Source organism: Abramis brama (assembly GCF_963993115.1).
Source record: "Abramis brama genome assembly, chromosome: 3".
Classification (NCBI taxonomy): Eukaryota; Metazoa; Chordata; class Actinopteri; order Cypriniformes; family Leuciscidae; genus Abramis; species Abramis brama.
Genome location: NC_139965.1, coordinates 9,210,243 through 9,217,683, shown reverse-complemented (window position 1 = coordinate 9,217,683; position 7,441 = coordinate 9,210,243). Strand labels below are relative to the sequence as shown.

The window sequence follows — 7,441 nt, the reverse complement described above, 5'->3', positions numbered from 1 at the left end:
TTATTCGCCTTTTGAGTCTGACCTTCTCAGCGCCACCTTTCCCTTTTCTTTTTTGTCTTTCCATCATTTGAGGCTGTTTGCACCTGGCCACTTCATGCGTTTTCTCAGATCAGATAGCTATCTGATTTATCAAAACGATTCCATTTACACCTGGTCACATAAATGTGTTTTTGCAAAACGGATATAAAACCGATCTTCAATTTCCGCGCTATATGCAGATTTAATGGAGTGCACGTCACCGAAAGCAACAGATAGCCTATGAACTGCATTTTATTGATCATCAGCTAAAATTTCAAAATCAAAGACCGCAATAAGAGAGAGCAGCAACAGTCCTTGTAAGATCATTACAGTTCTTTACTTTTAATGAAGATTATTGCGTTAAACGTCTGCGACTTTCACTTTGATTCACTTAGTTTGCACGTTGGCTTGATGATGCTCAGCTGCTATCTGATTCGGATTCAAATCCGTTTCGGTGGGCATTTACACCTGGTCTTTTCACGATCGGATAGCTATCCGATATCAGAAAATGCATTAAGTGGCCAGGTGTAAACAGCCCACTCACTCACACACTGTCTGTTAACGTTAGATTTCCAAAACGTTACGAGGAAAAAAAGAGGTGTTCGATTACGTTATAGTCCGACAGGCTTTGCCATTTGGGGAGGGGCCGCTCACTGATCCCCCTATATTTTTTTAAATTCTAGACATGGTTGGACCTGCCCTTCGTTAGTGCTTTCTGATTAGCATGTGTTTCTATTGAAATAAGAGGCTGATGCGGCCCGCCGTACGGGTTGAGCAGAGAGGCTGCACAGTTTGACCGGATGGTGTTGCTAAGAACTTGCAATGTATAACTATTATCAGACCCTCGCGGCCTCAAAACACTACCGGCCCACCGGGAAAAGTCCCGACTCTCCCGATTACCACTCTGTCCCTGCAATACATTCATGTTGGTTGTGTTCTGTTTACCCTGAGGGGGTTATTGCTGCTCTCCTGTTCTTATCCATGCTAGGCTGCCCAGAACAGAACCATACCGCCAATCCAAACTGTATGCTAATTGTCAATCATATTTGATGATAGTGGTCCTGACAGAATTACAATAATAGAAATGAAGTTCCAAGTGCACAACCGAAGGGAACACTGATCATCATAATGTTCAAACAAAAGCATTTTAGGAAAATCAACATCAATTTATGAAGTCAGCTTATGTGATGTTCTCAAAATTTTCAGTTGTATTGATAATTCAATATTGAAGATGACGTTGGGAAATGAGTGAATGCAACTAGACAAAGAAAACTGCAGAAGTGGAGGAAATGAGTGAAAAGTCTTAGGAATTGCCCTGCACTTGTTTTTCTTCAGCACACTGTAAAAAAAAATTACATCCCCAAGTCAAAAATTTCAAGTGACCGATAACATCTAAATTTTTCAATTAGTCTGACGTATTATTTCTCATTGAGCCAATGTTAACAGACTATTGCAACAAGATTTTCACTTGGGCCAATTGAAAAATTTAGATGTTATCGGTCAGAAATTGGGTTAGAAATTTTTTACAGTGCATGCATATTCTGCTGTTTATTGCCAAGGCATTTTAAGCCAACATAATCTCTTATCATATTATACTTTTAATTAGGACTAGATCTCCATCTAAGTATTCCCAGAGCATATTCTGAGTTTAGCTAAACTGAATTTTTATTGTATTGATGTTAGATGTTCCCATCTTTAAATATTTGTTCATATAATTGAATGAACAATACATTTGTAACAGTTTTTATTAAAATGCAACTGTTAGTTGACCCTACAATATTGACACACACAACTTTTGATTTTAATATATTGGTAAATGTTGAAATTAACATTAGGATTAATACAATTAATTTAGAAGTATTTATCATTGTTGGTTCCTGTTAACTTATGGTAACCAATGTTAACAACTGGAACATTATTGTAAAGCGTTACTGAATCTCCTAAAGGCAGAATCTCAAAGATGCAAAAACATCCTCTAAGTTTTGCTTACTTGCAAGAATCGTGTTTGTGGTGCATTTCCAAGAAACGGGCTCATCTTCACTCCTCCCTCTTTCCCACGCAATAAAAATCAGTCAAATGAGCATCTCGAACACTTTCTGAACTCCAGCTCAGACTCAACAAGACTCTTTCATTTCCACGAGCTCAAGAACGGCACACAGGTAAATCTATATATACTGTACACATGTAAATCATACAGTTCAGATACTGAAGATCAGCTTAATAATGAATCTACTGTCTTTAATCTTCTCACTTTAATCTGTCACAACTAGTCTGGAGGACTCTTCACATCAATATATTAATCTGTTGTCATCAAAAGAACGGCTTTGAGGGCTTCCTGTGTTTTTTTCCATCTAAATAACAGCTTAATATAATGTAAAATATTATTATTAATAATAAATAAAAATATTAAACAAAATAACAAATATTAATGTGGCAATAATTCGCTGCATAATGGTTTATATATATATGGTTTATAATGGTAAAATATTATCATTGTTACTTTAGTCATAATAGAGATATATTCAGAAAACCATTCAGCCGTGCAGAAGTTGTTAATTATCTTATTAATGGCCGATTTCCACTGATTGTGAAGCTCTAAGTGTCTGTCACTCTCTTGTTCTCAGGATGAGATCTGCGCTTCTCCTCGTTCTCCTGGTTCTCCTCGTCACTCTGGTGTTCACTGATGCCAGTTTTCCCTGCCAGAGATCTTCGAATAACAACGCTTATGATCATTTTAAACGCAAACATATTATTTCATATGATTTCAATAAAGCCAGTCGACGTGATTGGGCAGAGTACCTAACGGAGAAGGGACTTTGTGGCACTGACAGACCTCCTCTCCAGTCCTTCATCCGCAAAAACTATGAGGATAGAATTAAAAATATCTGTAATGGAGGAGGCTTCATATACAGAGACAACCTGTGCACCAGCAAGAAGACGTTCACTGTGTACATTGTTACAAAAAAGCAGAAGCAGCAGCAGGAGCCGTGTGAAGTTGAGAGTATAACAAGGAAAAGGTACTATGTGGTTGTAGCCTGTAATGTCGTTGTCAACCAGTGTTTGCCTGTTCACTATCAGACACAAACTGACAGACGACCCCAAAATCGTCGGATCTGCCAGCCGTCGACATAGGCGACATCATGGGCACAGTGGGGGTGAAGGGCATTCGCTCTATAGGCTTCAGTAGGGTTGAAAGGTGAATTTAGTTGCAAGTAATTTCTATTTAATCGGATGTTTCGCATCATTATTCAAGACGAATTCAAACATGTTCATAAGCTTCACTTCTATCATCTAACATCACTTCTACATCTGCTTTTAGTCCTTTCAGGTCTGAGATTCTCATTTATATTTGTGAATGTTTTCTTGTTTGAAGAAATTATTGCTGTTTATTATTGTTTTCAGTTCAAATTATAGCAATTTATGTGCTTTTCCACGTGTTATTTTGAGAACTAAACAATTTTTTTCTAGCTCTTTTATATTCTTTAATAATACAACTGTGTAAAGGTGTGGTGTTATGGTTTTGCAGAACCAAAGTTGTGTTATTCCTGCTAAAAATAAAAGATCTTACTGTCTATCAGTGTGAGTGTTACTGTACATTCCCACATCATGGGTTGATGGTCAGTTTGGCCGGTCTGTGTGTGTCTCACACTGTGACCCTGAACAAACACACACATAGAGAGAGGAACGTTTGATAATGTTCATGCATTTATAATGAAAGAGAAGTAGGCTAATAATGTGAAGCTGAAAGTCAAGCTGTGTGACACATTAAACCAAGCAGAGGTCTGAGCTCCAGAGGGCTTTAAAATTACTGAAACAATGATAAATCAAGATATTTCTATTTACATTCACCCTGTCAACTACTGTATTTATGAGGAAGCCTAATTTTAAAAGTGTGATTTCCAGACGGGAAAAAAATAAAATTCATGAAATCTTAAAATGCCATGGGCATTTTAAAAATGAATGTATATTCTTATAGTTATATGTCAATCTCTAAAATATTTTATCACTTAGAAATTGTGTGTTAAAATGTTTTAAACATCCTTATCCATTAAATCACGAGTGTAAATTCATTGGTTAAAACCATTAAACCATTAAACCATAAAGTTTAATTATTTCAACTTTAATTGTAACTAATTTAGTTACTTATTTTAATCTATGATCTTGTTATTTGACAAACTCATGTTAACCGACTACACACATACAAATACTGTATAAATGTACAACATCTTTGGAGATCTTTAAGGCAAGGCAATGTTTTGGTTATATAGCACACTTATTATTATTTTTTATCATTATTTCATTTCTATAATGCATGTACAATGATTAATTTGATAATTGATTTGTTGGTTGATTATTTCTTTGATTAATCAGATTTTAAAAAGCCAGATTTTCATCCCGACCTGCAGATGGCGCTCATGCAACATGAATTACAGTTTTTTTTATTCGCTTTGGTGCTATTTTCACAATAAGGTTTACATTTTCAAAACTCTTAGTACAAAAATCCAAACTGATCACACTTGTAACGCAGCTAGTCATTCTTTCAAAACCTGATGTAATGCTTTCAGTCAGTTGCATGTGTTTTCAGTCCACATGATCATTGTTTCAAACACAAGATTATTGTAATATGTAATGAGAACATTTGGTTTAATCACAGAAACACAACAGTATGATCTTCTTTCAATTTAGTACTTTTAACAATCAGTTCATCCAACAGCAAACAATGCAAGATACATGTTTCAAATCGGCCTTAGAAGTGCTGAAATTAATATGCTACGGTACTATAAAAGACAGATTACACAGTTTTCACATTAGGCAATACACTTACATTACCCAACATTTACATCTATAATTTCCAAAATATCCATCCTATGTGTAATCAAGTGAAGGATCAATGAAGACATCTTCTACAATCATTTTGGCAAATTAGTTTTTATTTTTCAGATATAATTGTAACATAGGTATACTTTCTATAATGAAATGTAACTAAATGAGAACAAAACATAACATTTAGTGCACACATTACATTAATTTGGATCAAGCCTGTCTTGAGCATTTGGCCATAGATTCTCGTCCACATCACAATGAATGTAATCATTGTTCATGCACCTTGGAAAAAACCTTTTGGCATGACGAATCCATGCTTGACATTGGTCTACACTGATGTCATCACATGCATCATCCATGGCCTGAAGGAGGGTGGCACGCTCAAGGGGTTGACAATCATTGACCTTCCACCTCCATGCTGAAAAAAATTCCTCAATAGGGTTGAGGAAAGGAGAGTATGGAGGCAGGTAGAGGGTCATGAATCGGGGATGGGCCTGAAACCATGCTTGAACTACCTCTGCGTGGTGGAACCTGACATTGTCCCACACAATTACATAGGTGACCCCTTCACCTTGACAGGCCGGCTCAATTTCATTGAGAAACTCAATAAGATGTGCAGCATTATAGGAGCCAAGTAATGGCCTACGTCCTACGACACCATCTTCAGAGATAGCTGCGCACATGGAGATGTTTCCTCCACGTTGTCCAGGCACTTGGACAGTGGCCCGTTGGCCGATGATGTTCCGTCCACGGCGACGAGTTTTGGCCAGGTTAAAGCCCGCTTCATCAACAAAAATATACTTGTGATGGTTCACATCAGCGTCAAGCACCATAACCCACTAAAAAATATATTTTGGTTAGTTATTTTTACAGTGTTGTTCCAATATACATATGACGTAAGTGATGCATCAAATAGTAACAGTAATACAATATATAGTGCAGTACCTGAACATACTCAGCCCTTAGTTGTTTCACCCGGTCTCAAAAGGCACCAGGTAAATGTGTTTCATTGATACCTGGTGCCTCTTTAAAAGACGGCCTACTGTTGGTAGGCTGATGGATGCCACATTGGCAAAGGTGTCATTGTTTTCCTCAATTGCCTGCTTTATTTCTGACAGCCGTATATCATTCCTGGCCCTCACCATTTCCACCACTGCCCACTCTTGCTGGTCGGTCAGCACACGGCCACGGGCACCACTGTGGGGTTTTCTGTCAATTCTAAGCATAGAACAGAGTATACTGTCAATAGATCATACTGTACGAATACTGTAACATGTCTGATGAATTTAAATGCATTACAATTTACTGTAAATGTAATAGTTTACATCCTCCACACTTACCGGTTTTCTTGGCGAAAAGTTCGGATGATAGAATTGACAGTTGATCTTTTTAGATTTGGATCAACTAATCTGGCAGCCTCTGCTATAGTAAGGCTTCGGTTCACCACATGATCAACAATGATGGCCCGGACTTCATTAGAGACAACGGTTCTGCCTCCCTCTCTCTGATGACCAACCCTTTGACGGGTCCCATGGCCACCTCTCTGTTGGTGCTCATGCCCACCTCTCTGACCTCTCTGTTGGTGCCCACCTCTCTGACCTCTCTGTTGGTGCCCATGCCCACCTCTCTGACCTCTCTGTTGGTGCTCATGCCCACCTCTCTGACCTCTCTGTTGGTGCCCACCTCTCTGACCTCTCTGTTGGTGCCCAAGCCCACCTCTCTGACCTCTCTGTTGGTGCTCATGCCCACCTCTCTGACCTCTCTGTTGGTGCTCATGCCCACCTCTCTGACCTCTCTGTTGGTGCTCATGCCCACCTCTCTGACCTCTCTGTTGGTGCTCATGCCCACCTCTCTGACCTCTCTGTTGGTGCTCATGCCCACCTCTCTGACCTCTCTGTTGGTGCTCATGCCCACCTCTCTGACCTCTCTGTTGGTGCCCAAGCCCACCTCTCTGACCTCTCTGTTGGTGCCCATGCCCACCTCTCTGACCTCTCTGTTGGTGCCCACCTCTCTGACCTCTCTGTTGGTGCCCAAGCCCACCTCTCTGACCTCTCTGTTGGTGCCCATGCCCACCTCTCTGACGGATCCCTTGTCCACGAGCTCTTCCTCTTCCTTGCTGTCTATCCTGCTCCATGTTGAAAGAAATTGCCAGTGTTTACACCCACACTTTTATATATGGTGACCAATTGTGGTTACCACTATGTGAAATCAATTAGCAATAACGAGTATTCATCATGTGTGGTTACACGTAATTTATATGTTTGTACAAATAACCATTTTATTTCTGTAGTTCTCAAAATCCATATACTGTATATTGCTGAAATGAAAATCTATAGGTTTACCAAACGGTTCTGTGATTAACCATTAAGGTTACCATTCTGTGATTAAGTGTTGGTCAAATGTATTTACGCAAATCAAATGAGAAGCATATCAAAAGTATTGTGAGCATTGCATTGTGAACGACAATTACTTCATATGAAAGGTGTTTCTTTGATGACACACTGATTAGGTGAGGTGAAAAAGTGAATGTGTAATTTTGTGTGTTGTACTTAGTCAATTGAACATGTGATTACATGTTTGAAAAAACAGACTTTCTGAT

The 7,441-nt window shown here is 38.8% G+C and overlaps 1 long non-coding RNA gene across 1 annotated transcript; it reads left to right on the top strand.

Moving 5' to 3' along the window:
- Window positions 1–2,074: 2,074 nt before the first annotated feature.
- LOC311078619 lies at window positions 2,075–3,590 on the top strand. Its single transcript, XR_014605219.1, has 2 exons — window positions 2,075–2,177; window positions 2,643–3,590. It is a non-coding gene; the product is annotated as an uncharacterized lncRNA (long non-coding RNA).
- The last annotated feature ends 3,851 nt before the right edge of the window (window positions 3,591–7,441 follow it).